General features: G+C 29.0%; 1 pseudogene across 1 annotated transcript; it reads left to right on the forward strand.

Moving 5' to 3' along the window:
* The first annotated feature begins 22,677 nt into the window (after positions 1–22,677).
* On the forward strand, positions 22,678–24,215 carry LOC111307281 (phloretin 4'-O-glucosyltransferase pseudogene; annotated as a pseudogene). The gene has a single exon (XR_016331957.1). The product of XR_016331957.1 is annotated as a phloretin 4'-O-glucosyltransferase pseudogene (transcript).
* The last annotated feature ends 1,546 nt before the right edge of the window (positions 24,216–25,761 follow it).

The following is a 25,761-nucleotide window of genomic DNA, read 5'->3' on the forward strand; positions in this document are numbered from 1 at the left end:
TAAGTAAACTTTACACCTTATGTTTCAAATAAGTGCAATTTTCAGTTAAATGGCCAGCCACCCCATAATGGTAGTCATAATGTATAGTAGAATCATACCACTTAGGTTGGAGGTTCAAGTTATTTTATAAGGATAAGAGCAATCAAATGGTTCTTATAAAGCTCTTTGTACAGTTCAGTGTAGCTTTTGGGAATAGGACTAAATGTAAGCTTTTTTAGGTTTCATGATTCTTGCACACCACTTGTTGGGCTAGTTAAATGAATATAGGGCTTTATTGTAGATGGATAAGAAGGTTGTGTAGTAAAAACATGACTTACAGTAGGATGATATGTGTGATAGATTAATTAAAGGTAGTTTTTGAATTACTGTCTCTCGTAACTCATAGCTTAAGTTTTACTTTCTTTCTTTTTAGGCATTCTTTTATCAGCAAAAAACTTTTCCCCTTCAAGTTTGCCATTTTTTGTTGTATTTTCAATAATTTCATATAAAATCACCATATTAATAAAATTCTTAGTTGCGTTCCCTATCATCTTCTAATAGTAAAAAGATTTTAGAGTGCTTACAAATAGCACTATCGTTTTTTTTTCTATTAATGGTGGCTATACTTGAACAGTGATATCCCGCCACCTTTAGGGATATTCCTTGAAAGATTCAGATGCTTTTTTTTCATTCCTTACAATGAAAAGTGATCAAAAGCCACATCTATAATGTGGCGATATTAGTTAATCAAAGATCGAGTCAAATCCTTCCAAGATCTTATGCGAGCTTTATCCATTTGAACGTACCACCTTGTAGCAAACCCGATTAAGCTGTCTTGAAACACATGCATGAGTAGTTTCTCATTACTAGCATGTGCTACCATCTTATGACAATACATTATGACATGTGTTATAGGACACTTAGTACCGTTTTACTTTTCAAACTATAACACTTTGAATTTTTAGGGTATCATCACATCTGGCACTAGATAAAGCCCATCGGCATCTATGGATCCATAGAAATCAATGCCTTCTACAGCCTATAATCTTTCCTCAATCATGCCCATTATTTGATCAGTCTTAGAGTCTTCTGAGGATACAACCATCTGTAACTTCATTTTTTCTTTTACATAACTATATTAGGGATTTAGATTGGCTTAACTGCCTTTTCAGTGAATATAGGATTAGTGCAACTCTAAACATTTACTTGATTAGATACATAGGGCATTCTTGGGTAATTGTAACTTGGGAACATAGTTTGTTGTGATTGAAAGCTTAGAGTGACTTAGGTCTGATGTGGACCAAAACCTAAAGGATATAGTGACTTAGTAACTTTATGTGAGATATCTTCTTCCACTGCTTTTGTTTTATTTATCTTATCCAAAGTTTTAAGGCTCTTGCTTAAGTTCCCTTTAATTACCTTTTGAGCCTTTTTTAACCTTTCAAAATGATTTGCATTGTCTTGCTCTATTTTTTTAGCTCTAGACTGGTGTTGTATGGATGTTGAGCTATTCTTGCACCTTAGTGCCACAATGCAAAATCAGTGATCATGATATGATGATGAATGAATGTGATGCAATGCATGAAAAAAAAAAAAAAAAAAGAAAAAATACTTGCCGTTTTAAAGATTTCAATAAAAGTGAACTTTCATTTATTTTACAGAAGTTTGTTTTACATCAAATCTAATATTTTTCCTTTGTAAAAGCACCTAATTTGCTCATACTAATCCTTAGCTTCTTCAATGAAGTTTAGCAGTCATTGTCCATGCTCTTATGCTAGCATGACCAAAGCTTTTAATGTTCTCAGCCTCCTCTATCATTTCTCCCTTCTTAGTCACTACTTTACCTATATGGGTTATAAGATGCTCTATGTATCTTTGTCTTCCCAACCCTTCTCTTTTATCGAACCACACCAGATAGGATAATTTTTATGCTTTTCTATGAATGCCTTGATATTATTTCTTTACTCATTCAACTTTTGCTTCAGCATATGGATCTACTCTCTGAGCATTTTATTTTCATGCTGAGCTTCAATGTAATCACCTCCATTTAAAAGCATTCTCTTTTTAGCTTATTATTCTCACAAGTCAAATTTGTACTGTTAATTTCTTTGGCTACACCTGTATGCACAACCTTTTATGTTTTTTATCGCAGTTCCATTAGCTCTTTATAGGCATCATCCTATTCCCTAATAACCTTTTGGGTCTTGTTTATGTTACATTCCTTGGAAATCTTGTGGACTTGAATTTTTAACTTTTTTGCTTTGTATTTCCACTATTCTTTTTCTTCGTGAATCCTTAGAATTTTTTGTTTTAGTTTCTCTTTCTCCAGTTCATGTTCCTTCCTTGTAAGTTATAACTCTAAGGGCATATTATACAACTCTTAGTTTATTGACTGGCAATGATCCTTGAACATAGGTGCAACCTTTTGGCTCCTCTTGGCTCTTCAAATCAAATATCCTTGAGTGACTTTATCAGTAAATGGTCCAAGGCTCACCCTTTTGGGCTTCTTCTAGGCCTTGGTTATGCTATCGATTTTTTGAAAAATTTTAGGCTCCTCATGCGAACAGTCAAATTGGCTGAGCTTGTATGTCATAGGAATGAACTGTTTAGCTCCACACTATCTTCTTACCATCAATGGTGCATCACTTGCTAACTTCCATAAGTTTAAAAGTGGTACCCCCATCTCATCTCTATATTGATACAACATAGGTTCCCAATTCATCTATGGAGCTTACCATTTCACTTGACAAACTATGAGCTTTTGTAGTAGACATTCCCATTCGTTCTAAGTCTTTGCTTTTGGCCATTCACTCTCACAGAATTTCTTAATTGGATTTCAACTACAAAAATAGAGTTTGGAGAAAGCACTATTCTTGCATTCAAAATGACTCTTCATCTATAGATACAATAATGGTATGTAACCCAGAAAATGAACCTTATCATTTTTTTAAATAATTCAGAGATCTGATGGTTTTTACCAATATAATTGGTGAAGGATTGCATCCCCTCTCAATCTGCTTGAATAAATTCGCCACCTCTTTCTCAATGTGGCCTAAAACCCTAAGGAAAATGGCCATCTTATATATTACCAGAACTAACACCTTTATTCCTTGGTCATTGTCAAGATGTTTGACAATGAAATCTCAGAAAAACTTTCATGGAATACCCTTATGCTCTTCTTTTTCTTAGATATATGAATTTATGAGTTCTTTTTCCATCTCTAAAATATGAACCAACTTTTTACGATACCCTAATTTTTGTTTCATCACATACATTCCATTTGGATACTAAAGATGCATATCCACCAAAGTCGAATACTCTTCTATTGTTGGTGCCAAATCAACTTCATTAAAAATGAAACAATAATAGGAAGGATCCTAACACTGTACCATAATTTTAATGAGTGAATTTTCAACCCTCGTTGATAAGAGATGTGCGATATGCCCAAACTTCTAACAAAAAGCTTATTGCATTGAAGAAACCATGCTACTATATATATCTAATAGGCTTTTCACAACATTTTGTTTAAAGAGCAAATGAACTTCCTTTGGTAAAATAGAAACATAATTGGGTAGTAAACAATCCTCTTCTTCTCACTGCCTCTTTCTGACTTTATCTTCACATCTTGGGTGAATCATATTTGAAAATTATAGACGAGGTGTAAATTGACGTTTTATGGGTTTCATGAAGCTTTTGTTGAAAATACTTTTAAGGAAGGAATAATATGCAATCTGCATATATGTTTATGAATATGCATAAGAGGAAAAGAAATAAAAAGATAAGAAAATCGGGTAGTCATCTTAATAAAGAATAAACACTACAACAGCAAGTAAAATAACAACATGACTTTAGGTTTTGGATTAACTATAAAATGTGGAGGGACATGGCTCTACCTATGGTTAAGCTCTTAAGGTTAACTATATATGGCTTGGATTACTTCTAAAAAGGCTCCCAAATCATTCATTACAGCATTGTCCATTACAGACTAGTAAGGCACTTCAATCTTCGTCCACCATAGGCTACAAGCAAAAAGAGTTCGATCTAAGTGAGAGTATTTCGCTAGCCCATATACGAAAACATAAAATCTCATAAAGTCGTAGGTACTTCACTTCCTCCTAAGGGACAAAGCTCGGGTATAGAGCTTATATTATGCATATGCAAATGAATAATAGATATATGAAATAAATAAAATGAATAACTAAACAAATTATAAGCAACGAAAAGAAAGAGGAAGGAAAGAAAGAAAAAAAAATCTCAAATTTATTAGGCAAAGCTTGGATAATAAGAAATCATTTACTGGCCTGACTCTTGAGTTCTCAATGGAGTCGTCAAACTATCATAACGATAGATCCGTAGACCTACCACTATATATAGTTTTTAGGAATCATTGTCAATCTTTTTTATTTAGGTATGATTGGCCACTTGATCGAATCTGTCCCATTTAAAGAAAAATCTCAAGATTGACTTAGGTATCTTTAAATAGTAGATTATGATCCACAAAACCAAATTGTAGGTTTAAGAGTACGATTACGTGTGAAGAAGGTTATAGTACCCCCATAGCACCCATCCAAAGGATAGTACCAGTTTGATTTCAAATTATCCAAGTCTTAAATACGTTTATAACTTACCAAAATATTTAATATTGAAAATTAATTCTAAAATTACTCAAATAGTTTGGTAGTAATTTAAGATAATTCTCTTACATCAAGAGTATTCATGGAAACTAATGTTCCACCCTGAAGAAGCTCTGTCGTCAAATTTATTAATGTGTTTTATTCAAGAAAATATTTAGTAAGTCCTCCAATAGTTTGGTAGGATTTACTTCGATGTAAATCTCTCAAAAGTTTATTGAGATTTTATAGTAAAATATTTATAAAATTTATTTTTTAAAAAATTTAATAAATCCTCCAATAGTTTGGTAGGATAAGATACAAAACTTTTATTCAAATAAAAATTATTTTTCATTTTGAAATCTATTTATGATTCTCTAATAGTTTGGTAGATTTCATGAAATTTAAAGTCATGAAAGATCCTTCAATAGTTTATAGGATTCACAAATTTATTTGAAAATAAAATTTTTTTAATTTATTTTTTGGCTATTTTTTAAAATAAAATAAATAAAAAGAATTTTACAGAATAAAAAAATAAATTGCTAAAAAAATCAATAACATAAAATAAAAATGAAAATAAAATAAAGTAAAAAACTTTAAAAAATAAATTAAAATTAAAATTAAAAAATGAAAAAAAAAAAAACTACAGTCGAGTCAGGTTGATTGATGGGCGACGTGTGAATCCTAATCAGGTTCACATGGATCCAGGGCACTCAAAAACAACGTTGTGTTGGGACGCTATAAAAAGGCCAAGGTTCATTTTTTCCTCAATCAACCTTAATCCTTTTTCTCTTTAATCAAGATTTTCTTTACCTTCTTTCTAAAAAACCCATTAACAACCCATAAAAAACTGGGTAACCCATTGGTTTCTGGAAAAAGTCATCAAAATCCTATCGAAAATTCAAATCCATCAAAAAATTCAACAAAAAATTCAAATCTTAAAACTCCAAACCTAGATTTTTCCATAAATTTCTAAAAACCTCCATATTTTTTCAGAAATTGAAACTCCAGTTCCAAAACTTCAAATCTAAATCCCAGCACTTCAAACTTAAACTAGAAACTTCAAACTAAATTTAGAATTTGTAAATCCAGAACCTTCAAACCTAGAAACTAAACCTAAAAATTTTTCTCAGAATTTTAACACAGAGTCCTTCTTTCCAAAAATCAATATTGTCTTGTCTTGCAATATTGTGTCCAATTTATAGTTAGTCCTCAGTAGAAATTTTAAAGTTCAAATAGAACCAATCTAGGTTTGAATCCTAAGATTGGATTTTGCTTGAATAGAATCAATCCAGGCTTGAATCCTAGAATTTGATTTTGTTCAACATGATTTTAGGCCTAGGCCTTGCAAATTTGTTTGAGTTGAATCCTAGTTTTTCTGCAGAATTGAAATCCCCTTATTCGGTAGATTCAATTTCCTTATTCAATCATGGATTAAGAAAAAAAGGAAAGAAAATAATAATGATACTAATAATAATAATAACTGTAATAATAAAAATAACAATAATGGTAACAATAAGCATCAATTGACCCTGGACATTAATGGGTGTCTACAGAGGGTGCAACAATTTTATAAGAACTTGGAAAAGCAATTTTACATGAACTTAAAGAGTCCAAATTCCATGGCCAAATAGAGCAGATAGAGGATTCCTTGAGGAAGTTGGAAAAGCAATGAAGATAAAAATTCAGGAAATGTAAGGGATACAAGAATTTCTGTAAATACTACAAATTTCCTACCATATACAACTGTATCCCCAAGGTCAATCATTGAGAATTTCTATGAAATTGATATAGGAAATAAACATTGAAGCCATTCCTCAAGCATTAACTCAAACTTATCAATATGAATAGGCTAAACTCACTTAGTGAACTCACCATTTGTCAAGAAAAAGTAAGAACCATTGGAGCCATTCCCTAAGCATTAACTCAAATTTATCAATATGAATAGGCTAAACTCACTTAATGGACTCACCGTTTGTCGAGAATGCTAGCCTTGAATTGATCTTTATTTTGAAATAACAAAACATTAAGCTAAATAACCTTGATCAAGATTTTGAAAAAGATTCATTTAGTACATGTTCTTAAATTTTATATTTAGGTACTAAATAAATAATGTGATTTTCAAAGTTTAAACAAACCTTTCTTTGTTTCATTTTTCTCAAACCAAATCTCTCTTTAAAGATTATTTATTTAAGCTTAAATGAAAGTTCTGTTATTATTTTTAAAGTGAATTTATTTGTTTTGGACTTAACACAATTTTAATAATATTGGTTTTAAAAAATAGATTAACTTAAGAAAGTTGTTTTACAAGAACAAAGTTTTCTAACATTGAAATTATTTTATTTTTTTTGTATTAATTCATAAGTTTTAATATTTGAATCTTATATGGCTGGAAAGCTCTTTAAGTCTAGTTTCTAATGGATCAAGCAAAATTAAAATCCAAATTTTGTAAGAAAAGATTTTGAACTTTTACTAGACACTTTGTAGTTGTCTAAAAACTACATAAGAGATAGATTTGAAAATTCACTATAATTCATACACAATGAATTAGGTAATGACTTGGATAAAAAGCCCATTAAGTCTAGTTTCTAAATCTTCAAACGATTTGTAATTTGGATTTGTATAACTCAAGATATTATCAAATTAGTGAGTAAAGTGCAAAATAGAAAACAACCACCTAGCTTGGATAGGATCAATTTCCTCAGGGAAGGGATCAATTAATTTTTCTTACAGAATACAGGTTTATGCTTGTGCATGAAAAAGAGATCAATCACCCTATATAGGGGATCAATCACCCCCTTGGACCAATCGATCCCTTACATAAAGGGATCGATCAGGTATGTATTTTTAAAAGCAAAATAGGCTTCAAAACATGAACCAGTCGATCCTCTCATGGAAAGGATCGATGGGGATCGATCGAGCCATGTGCAAGATGTGTCCAATGACTACTTTTCATGCTTTCAATGGCTATTTCTTCTCTTAGGCATCCCTAATGGCTAGTTCTTCGTTTTCTCTATATATTGGCCATTCCAACACACCAAAAAGGTTGATGAAGCAAGAGAGCAAGTATTAACAAGTTAGATTTTCATTTTCTCATAAAATCAAGAGTTTTTAGAGCTTAAGTTCAATATCTTTTGTATTTCTTGTATCCATAATATTGTTGTTCTTCATTCATCACATATCTTTGCACTTTATTAGGCAAACACTTAGCCTTTGAGAGGTGTTTTAAGTTTGCATTGTTATTAAGTGATTTTGTAATAAAAAGGTGAGGTATCCTCTTGAACTTGTGGGATTGAAAGGTTACTACTTAGCCTAGAAATAGAGAGTATAAGGTTTCTATATTAAGCCTTAGTGACAAAAAGATAGGGTTATAATTTCAATTCAAGTATAGTGGATTGAATCCTTGGTATGGACAACCAAGAGAGAGGATATCAGTACCTTATGGAGAAGAACTGAACTTTTATAAATTCTTGTGTTTGATTTCTCTATCCCTATCTCTTTATTTTGATTATAGTTCATATTTGCTGATAGTTCATCAATTCATTATTGTTTGTATCATATGTTGATATTATTTTTAATTTTCATCCAATTATATTGAAATCATTTGTTTGGAAAAAATTTTGAGAAATCCAATTCACCCTCCTCTTGGATCACTATCTCACTTATAAAGCTAACAATTAGTATCAGAGCTTTGGTCTCTTTTTATAGGTTTAACCACCTCGAGTAAAGATCTTATGACTCAACTTAGGTTTCAAGATGGTGAGAAAGTCCTCAAAGTTCCTATGTTTGATAAATTTGAATTTTGTGAATAGAGAAGGAGGATGAAGATGTTTATAATGGCCTAAGATTTTAGAGCATAGAATATGATGGAAAAGGGCTTAATACTCCTTCCAAAGATGCAAAATATATTAAGCAAGTAATAGATGATGCAAAAGTCAAATGCATTCTCTATGGAGCTTTAGATGATTACAACTTCAACTTGATTTCAAAATGTTCAACCTCAAATGAGATATGAAAAGAGTTGGATGAACTACATGAAAGACAAATTTTCAACCAACATCCATTATGTCTCATGGCTATTGAAGAACTAAAGGTAACCTCTAACTCTTGTGATTTAAACTCTTATACTTTTGATGAATTACAAGATACTCACAATGATTTAGTAATTAAGTTTGAAAATATGCATTTGAAACATAAGAAAATGATTTCAAAATTGAATGTTGAAAATGATCTTTTGAAGAAAGCAAAAAGTGTTTTAGAAAAAGAAAATGAAAAGTTAAAAATAGATTTAAAAACCTCTCAAAGTAGAAATAAATTTTTAGAAAAAGAAAATTTTGATTTGAAAAAAGAAATTTGATGAATTGATTAATGAAAAATAAAAGCTTTTAAAGAGTTCATTAAGTTCTAAGATGATAAAATGTAATTTTTGTAATTTTCATGGTCACACTAAACATACTTGTCCTATTAGAAGAAAATTCTCATTTAGAATTAGACAAATATGGGTTCCTAAAAGAACAAGAGACTTGGTGACTAACTCTCAAGGACCCAAAGCAATTTGGGTGCCAAAAATCAAATGAGATTGTTTCTTGTAGGCGTGCTAGAGCAAGGAGCTACAATGTGAGATTGAAAATTGAATACTCTAGACACACAATGGAGATGGGTAACCTCTAAACTTTTATTTGAAGAGTATTTGAATTTAGTTACCTATTCTTGGTGAAATTTGTGAATGCTTGATTGATTATGCAAAACTTGGTTGAAATTGATTACAAGACATATGTTACATAATCTTAAGAAAATGTGAGCTTAAATTGAGTATGCATTTTTTTTCTTGAATGTATGATTTTAATATATTCCCCATGCTTGTTGATATTATGTTTAATGCTTGAGATATATATTTTAGATATGCTTGATGAGAATAAGTTATGTGCTTAATTGTTTTTATATTTATGCATAAACTAAGGGGGAGCACTCAAAGCTTAATGATTTTGAAATTTTGTGTTTTGCTTTGAAAATAACTTTTGCTAGAGTCAGGCCTTAAAATATGAAATTTTATTTTAGCAAGTTTTTAATTTTAAAATGAATTTGAATATCTTGAATTCAATTATTTGAACTTGTTGAAACAAAGATAACTTGATAACTTGCATCGGTTTTAATTTTTCATAATGTTATATACAAGTTTCAAAGGATTGTTGAACTTAAAAGATCAAATCTTGTTTTTGAACATTCATGGGCATAAAAATCATTTAGACAACTTCAAATTGTGATATAAAACTTTTCTAAATTGTTTGAAAAGCTTAAATGTGTTCATAAATATATTTGCCTATCTTAATAGCTTTTTTCAAGAAAATATGGGATTAAGAGTTGAGTTTTTTTATTTTCTTGTTTCTAATGCCAAATGACCACTTGAACAACTTTGTTTTGTCATTTGAAACGTGTTGAAATGGTTCAAGATAGTTAAAAATAAGCTTGACTAGTTATGAGATCTTTTAAGGTATTTTTCAAGCAAAAATGAGTTTTAAAGTGTAAAAATCAAAATCCTAGGCATATTAAGCTTTGAGTGGACTCTCGTATTGTATTTTGAATAAACATATTTGTTTGAATGATTTTGGCATGCTGGAAATGATTTTTGTGATTTTTATACATATTAATTTGTGATTGTTGAACATGCCTATATAACTATGATGTTTGAAATTACTCCACTTGTATATAATGCTTGGATCTTATAAATTCTTTAAACTTGATTGTGTTATACATAATAGTTTTAACTCTTGATTTGTAATTTTAGAAATTGATGATCACCTTGTGCTTAAATCATATATATTGATGTGTGATTGTTTATCTCTTGATTTCTTATGAAATAGTCTTGGAATATGCTTTAATTATTTATCCTTATTAATTCAAGATTTATTTCATCTTTTGTGTTGATGAATTGATGAACTTCATATGCTTAAAAGATATATATTGATTCTTTATTCATCTATGTTTTTGGTTAAGATATGTACTCATATGATGATTGGTTCAACTTGACCTTCTTACTTGTGATTTTAAATGCTTGAATTGTTTATCTCTTGATTATGAAAGATATTTTGTGAAATATGCTTATTTTTGTGCTTAAATGTTTTATTGAATTTGTGAAATATTTTGGATCTTTGTGCTCAATTGATATATCTCTTGATTTGTGATTTTGAATATGATGAACTACTTGTTTATAAATGAAATATATTGTTAGTTCATCTATTGCTCTTGTCAAGTGTATACTATTATGATAAATGTTACTTATCTTTACTTGACATGCTTGCAACATGACTTAAGTCAGTGATTTTCTTATGATGCTTATTTTTAGCTTAAGTCATTATTGATTATGGCCTATAATTTGTATAGACGTATTTATGCTTTTGTGCTAAAATTTTTTTGAATATGTTTTTGTTGATAAATATGTCTTCCTTAAGTTTTTAGTTTTTATATGGCCTAAAATTTATTTTGACATATTCTTTGGTGATTTATTGAATATATATGAATATTGAATATGTCTATTTTATATTCATGAATGATTTAAAAGGTTTGATTTTTACACATTACATGAGAACTTTTACTTTAGTGTCATTCTTGTACTATTTGATGTTTAAATTGAATACTTGGCCTCTAGCTTAAGTATATATCTCCCTTGCAATTGGCAATTAGTGCTTAGTGAATAAATTTTCTTTTGCCTATAATGACTTAAAATATGGAATTCACTTCTAATAATTGGTATAATTTTTATCAATTGATATTCTTAATGCTATTAATGAACATTTCTTTGTCAAGAATATTTTCTAAGTCTGTGCTAGAAGAACTTGAAGTGAGTATGAATGAGCCTACAATTTTGGAATTTCAAGTATAGCAAGCAAAGCATGTCATCCTCATCAATCAAGCTTAGTTTTGCTCAAATGAAGTGGATTGGAGAATTCAAAGCCAAATGAGCACAACAACAAAGCTTGACATAGATGGAGGTAAATGTATCAACTTTATGATATGATGTATGAGTTCGAGTACATATACATGCTTCTTTTAATATGTGCATATATATGATTTTGTGGTTGAATATATGAACACATTGCACAAACTAATCACCAAGCCACTTGGTAGATATTGTTCTAATATTTTTTTTTAAAGCTTGGATTGATTAACTCACCTTCATTGATATTCATGCCTAGTTCTTAATTGCTTTGATGAGATTGATAGTTTTAATGCATGAATATTTGGTCAATGCATGAATCCTCAAACATGGATATAAGTTAAATTGATTGATTTCTTTATACATGTTCAATGATTGAGTCCATTGAGATAGCATGTATCGTATTGTGTCTAAAGGTTTGCATTTTTTTTTTGTATATTGCTATAGGTGATTTGAAATGTTTTTGCATATGCTTATATGATTTTGATTGAAATATATGATTGAATACTTGTATATGTTTGAGTTAAGTACATTCCTATGCATTGCAATAATTTGAAATATATTTGAATAATTATACTTTCATTATTTCTTTGCTATAGCATATATGCTCATCATGTTTGAAAAATCATGCTTATATAATCTTTGTTAGGACATGATGATTGAACCTTATTGCTCACTAGTATTCATGCTTTATTAAATACATATAAATTTTTCGGTTCTTGTTTCGATAGGATAGCTTATGAAATATTACTATTATCATTTATGCTTGCATTGAATGAATCTTACATATGCTTGAAGTATGTGTGCCCTATGAAAGTTGTTGAATAAAATTGGTAACAATTGTTATCAAAACTACTAAAGAATTTTTTTTAACTTTCATGGACACTTATTTATGTGCCTATCTTTGATATAGCTTGTACCTTTCATGCAAATTTGTGTGTACCTTAAATTGATTAAACCTTATTTTGAAAAGGAGAAGAAATTTTGGAATACAATTTTGTTTGATTTTTTTTGTGATAACAATTGGTATGCTTTGTGATAATATATCTTTAACAAGTGGTATCCTTAACAATTGGTATGAGCTTGTATGCATGTGCTTGAATTTATGCTTAATTGCTATTGATGTTTTAGGTTCTAGGCACATCTTATGATAACATGATTTATGAGTAGGTTACATATTATTTATTATCCTTTTGCTCATAAATTTCATGTGGTTAGGTTAAATGAATGATTTTGTGCTATAACATTTTAATAGGATACACTCAAATATTTGTGCTTGAATACATGTATGTGAACTTTATTGTGCATATTACACTTGATTACATGTATTCAAAATACTCTTGATATTATTGGTATCAAGCATTTTGTCCCATGCCTTGAATTGATCTCTCTTTCTTTTAAAATGACAAAATGGGGGAGAGAGTTTAGAGATATTTCGTCTGTTATGCTTATAGCAATTGATATAGGAGCTTAAACATTTGGTATAAAGAGCATAAACTAAAAGGAGGAGGAATGTTTCATAAATATATTTATTAATGATGTCTCTTTGTATTTATTTGCTCATTAATATGCTCATGCTTTTTTGCTATGACAAAAAAGGGGAGAAATATCATATGGACAAATTTACTTATGCTTGACATGCATATGTTTGATTGTGCTTATTTCATATATTTGTCTAACATATATTTTTTGAGTTGTGTTGGAACAGGATGCATTAATAGAGGGGGAGTTTTGCCTTGCATTGTTTAAGGGGGAATTTTTCAAAATGTTTTTTAAAATCTTAAATGTTTCCAAGAAAGTTTTTCATCAAGCAAATTTATCTTTAAGTTTTGTCATATCAAAAAAAGAGAGATTGTTAACCTTGAATTGATCCTTATTTTGAAATGACAAAACATTAAGCTAAATAAACTTGATCAAGATTTTGAAAAAGATTCATTTAGTACATGTTCTTAAATTTTAAATAATATGATTTTCAAAGTTTAAACAAACCTTTCGTTGTTTCATATTTCTCAAATCAAATCTATTTTTAAAGATTATTTATTTGAGCTTAAATAAAAATCCAATTGTTGTTTTTAAAGTGAATTTATTCATTTTGGACTTAATACAATTTTAATAATATTGGTTTTGAGAAATAGATTAACTTAAGAAAGTCGTTTTATAAGAACAAAGGTTTCCAACATTGAAATTGTTTTTATTTTTTTGTATTAATTCACAAAGTTTTAATATTTGAATTTTATATGGTTAGAAAGCTCTTTGAGTCTACTTTCTAATGGATCAAGCAAAATCAAATTCTAAATTTTGTAAGAAAAGATTTTGAACTTTTACTAGACACTTTGTAGTTATCTAAAAACTACATAAGGGGTAGATTTGAAAATTCACTATAATTCATACACAATGAATTAGTGATGAACTTTATATGGATAAAAAGCCCTTTAAGTCTAGTTTCTAAATCTTCAAATGGTTTGTGATTTGGATTTGTATAACTCAAGTTCTGATCAAATTAGTGAATAGAGTGCAAAATAGGAGACAACCACCTAACTTGGACAAGATCGATCCCTTTAGGGAAGGGATCGATTGATTTTTCTTAAAGAATGCAGGTTTATGCTTGTGCATGAAAAGGGATCAATCACCCTATGTAGGGGATCAATCACCCTATGTAGGGGATCAATCACCCCTTAAACCAATCGATCCCCTATATAAAGGGATCGATCGGGTAGGCACTTTCAAAAGCAAAATAGGCTTCAAAACATGAACCAATCGATCCCCTCATGAAAGGAATCGATTAGTTCATGCCTAGGATATGTCCAATGACTACTTTTTCATGCTTTCAATGGCTATTTTCTTCTCCCAATCATCTTCAATGGCTAGCTCTTCATTTTCTCTATATATTTGTCATTCTAACACACCAAGAAGGTTGATGAAGCAAGAGAGCAAATGCTAACAAGTTATACTTTCATTTTCTCTTAGAATCAAGAGTTTTTAGAGCTTAAGTTCAATATCCTTTGTATTTCTTGTATCCATAATATTGTTGTTCTTTATTCATCACATATCCTTGTACTTCATTAGGCAAACACTTAGCCTTTGAGAGGTGTTTTAAGTTTGTATTGTTATTAAATGATTTTGTAATCAAGAGGTGAGGTATCCTCTTAAACTTGTGAGATTGAGAGGTTACTACTTAGCCTAGAAAGTAGAGAGTATAAAGTTTCTATCTTAAGCCTTAGTGAGAAAAAGATAATGTTGTAATTTCAATTCAAGTATAGTGGATTGAATCCTTGGTATGGACAACCAAGAGAGAGGACGTAGGTGCCTTATGAAGAATGACTGAACCTCTATAAATTCTTGTATTTGATTTCCCTATCCCTTTCTCTTTATTTTGATTACAATTCACATTTGCTTATAGTTCATCAATTCATTATTATTTGCATCATATTTTGATATTGGTTTTAATTTTTATCCAATTATATTGAAATCATTTATTTGGAAAGAATTTGGAGAAATCCAATTCACCCCCCTCTTGGATCACCATCTCATTTATAAAGCTAACAAAGAAAAAGTAAGAACCTTTGGAGACATTCCTCAAGCTTTAACTCAAATTTATCAATATGAATAGGCTAAACTCACTTAGTGGACTCACCATTTGTCAAGAAAAAGTAAGGACCTTCAACTCACTTATGAAAAAGAAGTAGAAATTTTATGTCTAATGTAAAATCCATTAAATAAATTCAAACTTATCAACCATTTTTCAAATTTTTTTCTAGTCATTTACTTCCATTTCTAGGCAACCAAACAACTTTACAACCAAATTAACAAAATGATTAGTTTTAGAATCATTGTAGAATCTATTCAACACCTTGAGGAGAGCTTCAAATGCTATTTCAAAAGAACTCTTGTGATAAAATATTCTAGTTTTCAAAAAGCCTATCACTTTTGGATAGACACACTTTATGGATTAGTATACCTTCCATCATGATATTTTTTTGTCTACTCCAAATTACCAAACAAAATAATCTCCTTTAGGCAGGTGATTGTATAAGATGATTTGAAAATACTATCATTCCTGTGTATGAAAAAATCTTATAAGTTTCAGTAAGTGAGCCACTTTGGTAGCAAACACCCATATTAACCCATTGAATATTCTTACACTAGAAAATTTGCATTGCCTATAATTTTAATTTGCATGTTTAACTAAGTGTATGCAATTTGACCACTCCTCACGAAATACTTAACCATAAAGTATTTTTTTAGGTTATTAAATACTTATGACCTGATCATTCATGTGTGAGACACTAATAAATATTGTACATCTCGATGGACCATTATAAATATGATATCGCCTTATAAAATACTTAAACCGAATGTATCTTACTAGATCAAAATTAATTTATTACATTCAAATCGAATGTCTTGAATGTTTTATAAATAAATTAATAATCAAATCCAATAACTTGTTCTTATCTATCATCTATCACAATATAAATTTCACAAATAAATAATAATACATACCTAATATCGTCAAAGGACACATAAATTAGTGTAGGCAATTTTATACACTCCAATTATTCCAAATGAATAATTATTTAAAAATTATCTATTCATTACATGAAATTATCAAATAAAATAATTAATTTGATACTAGCTGTACCAAAACCTTATGGAATTTAAACTTTTTTTGCCCTTCAAAACAAAGCATATTACATTTAGATGATAGTTTAAAAATTAGTAAAAATAAATTTTACTAAATTTATTTAATTATGCACATAACTTTATGCCAAGACTACGTAAATTTTAAACAACATATAAAGAGAGTACATACCTTCAATTGACTCCAAGCATGTGAAAATATTTTATCATGAAATAAAATGTCAAAAAAGATGTGCATAAAATATAATAATTACTGAATTATGCATGTATAAAAAATAATAAATATTTCATGCAATCAAAAAATTTTAAAAAAAATCAAAAAATCAAAAATAAAATTTCAAGTATGCCAAAAGAAAACAAAGCAAAAATGGACACCAAACGAGCCCACATATGCCACATTCACCACTCTTTATGCGTGGGTTTCGTCTGGCACAGGATCTTCATCTTCAACCTTGAGTCGGGTCAACCTAACCTGACTATTTTTTTTTTTATCCATTAAGGTCTGTTTCAATTTTTCCTTTATTTTTTCATACATTTCTTTGATTTTTGATGCAATTAAAACCTTTAAACATTAATTATTACTTGAATCCACAAAACCCATGTTTTAAATTGCATCAAAATAGTTTAAATCAAGATAAATTAAATAAAACATTTTCAAGTTCAATACCCATGACAAACCCGTTTTTGTTTCTTGATTCATTTCTTCAATTTTGATTCTTTTTCTTTGTGTTTCAATGCAATTAAATGCACTAAACTTCAATTAACGTATCTACAAAAGCGATACAACAAAACACATTGAAAACATATGAATCATCTCAAATTGAAAAAAATAATTTCAATTCAAGAAACCTATATTCTACCCACTTCAGTTTTCTTAATATCTAGCCACGTAAACTTATATACTATGAAATCTAACACATTGATTCATCCTTATAACACATGGATAAGATTATTTAAGAAGTAATTTCAATTAAAACACATAAAATATTAAGGTTTTAATAAAATCTTAAATTTAGTTCAAATCTTGAATAAAAAACTTTAAACCATGATTACTTTCTCTACAAAACAAATTGCCAAAAATCGTTGGTATGGTTTAGTTCCCTGTTTCAAAAGAAATAAAAACCCTAATCTAATTTCCAAAAACAATGATTCAAAATTAAGATTTTGCAACATAAAATTTCACCCAAAAATAATGTTTTTATTCAAAACAAATTTGCAAATTATATTTTAGGTCCTAATCTCACATAAAGAGGTTTTGATACCACATGTAAGTATAATTTTTTAAAAAAATCTCAAAATCATATGTGATTATTAGAACACCAATCAATCAATTTGCGTTCTTGTTTGGACAAACATAATTGTCAAGCAATAGCAACTACAATTTATAAAGCAACTAGGTCTTTTTCTTCACTTTTTTCTTACTAATGACTCTTAATGGGTAACTGCTATTACTTAGAATTGAAAAGGGGACCTTAGCCAATTTATGTTAAAACCCCAAAAATCATCAAAGGTTTATGAAGCCAAAGGTCTACACAACGTTCAAACCACACTGACCCAATAAGATGTGCAAAACCCATACGTAAGTGATCACAATTAGCTATTTTGGGCTCTAATGCTTATCTTGTAATAAGATTAAATTTATCAGCCTATTTTATTAAATATTGAACTTACCAATTAATAGTAAATCACTTACTGAAAAATTCTAACTACTAGTACTTGCAAGAAAATGACAATGACATGCATTACCATTCACTATGATTGAAGGAAATGAAGGAAAAGTTGTAGATTTTTTGTATACTAAAATGACCAATATATCATATGTATGAAAGAATGAAAGTAATATAGTATAACAATAACTAATGAACTGCAAACTAACAATAATAAATATTTTGGGGCATTTTTTGCTCAGAAATCAAAATCACGTTATATATACTTTTTAAATAAAACCCATAATTTAAACATACGATTTAGGATCATGATGATGGACATGGGGTCTTCACAAGTCTTTTGGATTCTATGACTAGCCCTAGTAATGACTTTATAAATCTGTCTTGAGGGACCAAAACCATGATACAGATTGACAACATTGGCTTTTGCTTGAGGTCTTCTTCTTACTACAACTTTTTGTTAGAAATCAAACACACACAGCACCTAAACACATAAATAATAGAGTAAGTTTAAAAATAAAACACATAAATATACTAGGTTCGATCTAACTTCCAATAGCCTACTTAAAGTCCAATTCATTAACAAAATAAATTATTATAATTATAAGACTATTGGAACGAGAAAAGTCACAAAACTCTTTACTGAAATATAATTCCAAAACTTAATTATACCTTTTTAATAGCGAGTGTACTTAGTTATTCTTTTGGTGTCTTACTATTTGGGATGACCAATCTATTTGGATTGACTCAAATCACATAAGATATGTAAATAGAGATTTATTCCAAATGGGATTGGTTATATATTACTTTATGAATAAGACAACTTATAGGAGAAGAATTCTTAAAAGAAAGAGATTCTTAATAGGCAAGTTGTATACTTATAAATAAGTGGAATCGCTATATAGTTAGGTATGAGAAAAAGATGTAAGAAAGTTGTAAGGTTTTAATAAGATAGACAGCCGAGAAGATTAGAAAAGATTGAGAGCATCTTTATGTGTATGTATATTTGAGTAGATTAGAAGAGATTGAGAGAGCTCACATATGTATAGTATATAGGTGTACATGGGTAAGTATTATTTAAGTTAAGAATATTTTATAGGACTAAAATAGATTATAAGAGCCTACAGATATTAATTATGAGTAAGTTTGATTTAATATTTGTTTGTAATCTCTACAACTAGTGAATCTTTTCTCTTATCTGTGAATGTTAGCCTATTGGACATAATCACATTAAATTGTTGTATCTTATAGGATTGATTGATTATTTGATTTTGCTTCTGCTGACTTTGATATTTGATTGATTGCAGCTTTTGTCCTAACAATAGGTATCAGCAGTATCATGATCTTAACACAAACAAAACTAGATCATCATATTTATGAAACCCTTATAACTTTACTAAATTTTCTATGTGAGATTTAAGATAAACTTTCAACACTTATAATTCAACTAAAATTATCATGTTGGGTTAAAAAATTCAAAGCAAATTCTCAACACGCTTGGTAAGGGAAGACGAGTTGTATTAAGATTGGGGTGAGATTAGTAATTTGGAGCAGGAGTGTAGGTAGATGTCGAAATGGATATAAATATGAAACTTTTTTTATTTTTCAAATTTAGATTTATAAATTGTCACTAAGAGTTTCTCTAAACAATTAATTCGTATATTTGTATTTATATATTTTATATCAAATACCTATAAAATAAAATAAAAATTATCATATCACTATTAGAGTTTTTTTAAGATAAGTGTAAAAAGCAATCACACATTGTGTGTATATATATATATATATATATATATATATATATATATATTTAAAAAGGCCATTTGAATATAGCAAAAAAAAGCCATTTAAATTAAATTGAGTGGAAGTTTACTATAATTTGACTAAAGTGGAAAGTGCAAGGTTGGATTCGAGGTTTGGTTGGTCTATTAAATATATATTAATGATTTAATTAATAACAATCAGCAATTAATAAATTGGTATAAGGAGTGGAAGTTTAATATAATTTGACTAAAGTGGAAAAAATGCAAGGTTAGATTCCAAGGTTTGGTTGGTCTATTAAATATATATTAATTATTTAATTAATAATAATTGGCAATTAATAAATTATAATTTATTTATAGTCTAATTTTTTAATAAAAAAGTTAAATATCTATATAATTATGTCTATTAAAAAAATAGTTAAGTTTGAACATATAGATATTAGACAAATAGATATGTCTATAAAACAAAGACTCTTAACTTACGTTACAATTTTTTTTTTTAAAATATAGAGAGACAACTTATCAAAACACTCATCTAATTCTCCAAATAATTTTAGTTTTCTTCTATAAGGTTTTTTCTACTAAAATTCTTTATAAAAGTTCAATAATTTTGTTATATATCAATGAATATTCGATAGATTGATTTCGTTAGTGTGGAATATAATTACTCACTTTATTTTATTTTATCTTTGAGATTCATTGTCTATGATTATTTTACATACCTACTAAATAAATAATATAGTAGTAGCAAATAAAACTTTAAATAAAAATGTCACTCTTAGATATTTTAGATCTTTTCCTCAAATTTTTTTATTATCAAAAACTGTATTTCAAAAATTGATCTAACATCACAATTTTGATTAACGCACCAAATATGAAATATACTATGAAATATACTTTTTTCATTTTTTTCAAATTAATATATAATTTTTATTAACTTTCTAAATCATGTTATTCATTTTTTTTATATAAATTAAAATGATCATAAATAATTATATTTAGCATGCCACTTCATTAACCACATGGCATGTCAGGTTTGGCAATTGGCTGCTCAGAGAAACCGTTAGTAACGAGAATCATTTTGTCTAATTTGAAGATTAAATTTATTATTATGCCTTCCATTTTTGCCGAAAAAGAAATGACAGCGTCAAAGCATAAAAAAAAAATTTGAAAATTATTATAAAGGAACGGGAATGTCTTGTTTTCAATAATTTTGAAAATCTAAATAGATTTTTCTTTACCTTTATGAACAAAATGATATGCTAAACACTTTATTTTATCATTTTCAAAAATAAAAAAATAATAATATTGGAGAATGAAGGGATTTAAAAAAAAAAAAAAAAGAAAAGATAGAAGTTAAAACAGAAGCATTATCAAATGTTGATCGTATATAATTTTTTTTTTGAAATATTAATCTTATATAATGATGAAATTTAAGTACAATAATAAATAAATGAACGGCTCACAGCATAATTTTTAGATTTTAAAAATATTTTGTTTTTTTTTTTAGCTTCTAATCTACTCTTAAATTCTCTTATCCAATTGCATATTTGACTGAAAAGAATATTACGCCTCTAATACTTATTGAACACATAAACTTCAAATATCAACTCTAATAAAATAACAACTGATTCAAAAGATAATCGATTAAAATATTTTTATTTCTTATTTTCACTATAAATATAATAAAGTAAGGTAAATAACTAAGTTAATTTAAAATCTTAAAAACCAAAGATCTTCAAATTTAGCTAAATTAGTTTTGAAAAAAAATTAAATCATAATATAATATTGGTCCAGTGATTGGTGCATTCCTGCTCAAATTAAAGTTTGAATATCATTTTTCTTAAATTAAACAAAAGTAATTATTCAAATTTATATATTTTTAAAAAAGATTGTCGATAATTATTTTCGCCATTTCATTTTTATGAAAATATTTGATTTTATAGAGTTTTAGAAAAACATGATTTTGATGTATTTTATATTAAGATTTTAAATTTATTGTTATAAAATTAATGTTCTATAATTATAATGTTAAAAAATAACTTAAAATATAAAAATTGAGATATAAAAATAATGAACACTCAAAATGAGACTAAAGAAATTAAATCAGATTTTTTTTTTGTTTTTACATTTTATGAATTTTTTTACAACAAAAAAAAAGGACATGTTGGAGAAAAGGGTTACTAAAATTTTTCATTACTAAGTGTGGGTTTGGAATGCATTGCATCCTCTGGGGTGCAATTGTTATGAAAAGTAGAGCCAACAGCAGCTTTTAAATCCAAATGAACTTGTTCTACGTTTTAAATTTCAACATTTGCTCATCAAACGTTTAAGCACTAGTCCACCGCCATTACAATTTTTAAAATTTTTTTTCCATTTCTGTCCCTTAACTTCTATTAACTTTTAACTTTATTTTTTTTTATTTTGATTTTTATTTAAAATTTATAGTATTTTTATTAATTTAATACAGAATTAAAATTTATTATATAATAAATTAATTAATAAACACATTTTATTATATAATAAATTAATAAATATTTTTAAATATTTATTAAAAATTATTTTTAAAAAAAAAAATAATTTAATAATTTTTAATTATTTACTAATTTGATAAATATTAAATAATTTAATATTTTTATTACATACCATGTTTTAATCAATATCTCTAATAATTAATTTTTATTTTTATTATATTTTCCCTCACCATCACAATTACTTTTACATTTAAATTAAATATTATTATTAATTTTAATCTATCACTGTAATAATTAATTTCTCCTCTATCAATGTTTCTAAGTACAACGAAATTAATTCCATCCTAATCCGAATGACTCTTAAATATTATAGAAAATGATTATATAAATTAAGTTTCTTTGTCTCGTTGCGTAACACAAACATGTCATTTCCTACATCATAACTCCTTTGGCTACTTAATAAGTACTTAATGATTAGTTAGACTGCAATCAGAATCAGACAAGTTCGAATAGGATTACCCAAACTTCAAAAATCGTCAGCTCAAACGTCATCTCTTCAACTCCAAGCAGCTATAAAAGCCACAACTGCCCTTTATTTATTTCAACTACCACAAGCAGCAAACAAACCAACTTTTCTTTCCACCCGCCAACAGCGCCGCCGTCACTACCACCACGTCCCCACCATGCCACAACCTCATTTCCTCCTAATAACCTACCCTGCTCAAGGCCACATAAACCCTACCCTCCAGTTCGCCAAGCGTCTTATACGAATTGGTGCATGTGTCACCTTCATCACCACACTCTCCGCCCGTCGCCGCATGAACAAAGTCCCCACCGCTCAAGGCCTATCATTCTTAACCTATTCGGATGGCTATGACGATGGGTTAAGGTCCGGAGATGACAAAGACCATTACATGTCAGAATTAAAGCGTCGAGGCAAAGAAACCCTAGCTGAACTTATAGAAAGCAGTGACAATGAAGGCAAACCAATCACTTTCGTCGTTTGTTCTTTACTCCTTCCCTGGGCTATGGAGGTGGCGCGTGAACATCACATCCCATCAGCTGTACTGTGGATTCAAGCTGCCACAGCTCTTGACATCTACTATTTTTACTTTAATGGATATGGGGAGACTATTAAGGACCAAGATGGTGAATCCAAGTCATGCCTAATACGGTTACCAGGGCTGCCACCACTTGCCAGCCGAGACCTTCCCTCATTTTTTGCCCCTTCAAATGCTTACCCTTTGGCGTTGTCATTGTTTCAAGAACAAATCGAAGTTCTTGCTGAAGAAACGAATGCTAAAATCCTTGTTAATACCTTTGATGCTTTGGAACCCGAGGCATTAAAAGCTATTGAAAAGTTTAAGGTGATTGGGGTCGGACCCTTGATCCCATCTTCTTTTCTAGATCGAAAAGATCCACCGGATGGTTCTTTCAAAGGTGATCTTTTTCAATGTTCAAAAGATTATGTCCAATGGCTAGACTCGAAACCAAAATCGACAGTTATTTATGTGTCATTTGGAAGTATTGCTGTGTTAGCAAAGCAACAAGTAGAGGAAATAGCTCGAGCTTTATTAGCCAGTAGGCGACCCTTTTTGTGGGTGCTTAGAAATCAGAAACAAAATGGAGAGGAAGAGAAAGAGGAAGATAAATTGAATTGTAGAGAAGAATTAGAACAGTTTGGGATGATAGTTCCATGGTGTTCACAAGTTGAAGTTTTGTGTCATCCATCGTTAGGGTGCTTCGTGACGCATTGTGGTTGGAACTCAACGTTGGAGAGCTTGGCTGCAGGCGTGCCGGTTGTGGCTTTCCCTCAATGGACAGATCAAGGGACGAATGCCAAGCTCATTGAAGATGTTTGGAAGACAGGGGTGAGAGTGACCGCAAACGAGGACGGAATAGTGGAACGTGATGAGATTAATAGATGCTTGGATTTGGTGATGGGAGATGGAGAAAAAGCGAATGAAGTAAGAAGCAATGTTGAAAAATGGAAAGATTTGGCAAGGGAGGCCACCATGGAAGGTGGATCCTTGGACAACAACCTTAAGGCTTTCGTAGATGATGTTGCTCTAGGTTGCTACTAAAGTAGAACTTGTGTTAATTTGTCGTAAAAAAGCTAATACAGTGCCTAATAAATTTGTGTTTAATTTTGGTCCATAATAATTGAGGAAGCCAAGGAGGGAAAGAAAAGTCATTAATTTTAAGTAAACGGTGAGCACCGCAGACAAGTCACTCGTGAAAGTTTCAATGATGCCAAAAATAAACTCCACTTTATTCCACGAACTAATCGACGTATCGTCAGGCTAAAAGGATAAAAAAAACTCCTAAATTATATCTAAAAAGTTAAAAAAAATTATTCATTTATTGCATTTAAATAAATTTTTAAATTGTTATTTTTTATATCCAAACCTGTTTTTGGATGGAATCCGTTCATTGACATAAATACTAGTTAATACATTGATATAATGGTATTCATATGACATGTAAAAATTTGATGTAGCAAAAATAGACAGGTACTATGCTAGACTCAAAAAAATTATATCATATTATTAATAGGAAAAAAATAAAAATAAATTAGATCCAATTAATCATCAAATACTAAAAACGAAAAACGTAAAAAAAAGAAAAGAAAATCTCTTAAAAACTCTAACTCTTCCTCTTTTTTGTTAAAACTGAAATCTTAGAGCAAATAAAAATTTTGCCATGATGCGCACATACTAATATAGCATTAAGTGCACTAATAAATTAAACAGTAAATTTCTTTTATACAAAACTATATCAATAAATAAACCTATAAGATGCACAAAGAAGAAACAGTATCTAAATGCAATCATGTTTAATCACCAAATAGGAAAGTCAAATTCTTGATTAAGCCATTTAATAATTACACACAATAAAAACAATAATTCAACTAACATTTCAAGTTTACAACCAAAATCCTAACCTAACTGTAAGCTTATTATTCAAACAAAAACACAATTTAATCACAGGAGTTGTATTGCAAAGCATGCCCCACTTTAGAATTATCATAACTCTAACAAAATTTCAATGTAGACAATATGAAATTAAGCTCCAACATTTGAAAATCAAGTTTGATTTCCTTGTGTTCCTATAGTTGAAGCAATTGCATTTTTTTCCCTTTTTTAGACACCATTATCTTTTTTTCTGCTTGTGGTTTCCTTGATGTGGTTGCTTGTGTCCTTTCCACCTCAGACTAGCACCTTTCCATACAAGATCAAATGCAGATGCATTAACAGCCCCAATTTTCCTTTTATTAGACATTGTAATTTGATTTGATCTACAAGGCTAAATCAAGAAACACATATATGATAAGTACACAATGAAATGTGCAATTAGTTATTTTATTAAAATAAATTAACGCTATAAAATTACTTACATTCCATACTTGTTCACTATTGTGAAGATTTGTGTACAAGCCAATCCCTTCAAAGCCTTTTCTTTTTTCTAAAGTTTGTTTTTTTTTTTTTTTTGGTACAAGTTGCATTCAATTGCATCTCTTCTTTCCCTTGCTTAGGTTGTGCTTGAGTATCAATAATTGATTGGCCATGCTTCCTACAAATTGACTCTATATTTGGGATTGATGGTCCATGCTTCTTGATCTATACAGGAAAATACAAAGCAACCAACTTCATAAGAAAATATCAATAAAAAGAAAAACTTATGAACTTGCAC

The sequence above is a fragment of the Durio zibethinus genome, chromosome 22 (assembly GCF_047325235.1).
Source record: "Durio zibethinus cultivar Kanyao isolate XHJ-2024 chromosome 22, ASM4732523v1, whole genome shotgun sequence".
Classification (NCBI taxonomy): domain Eukaryota; kingdom Viridiplantae; phylum Streptophyta; class Magnoliopsida; order Malvales; family Malvaceae; genus Durio; species Durio zibethinus.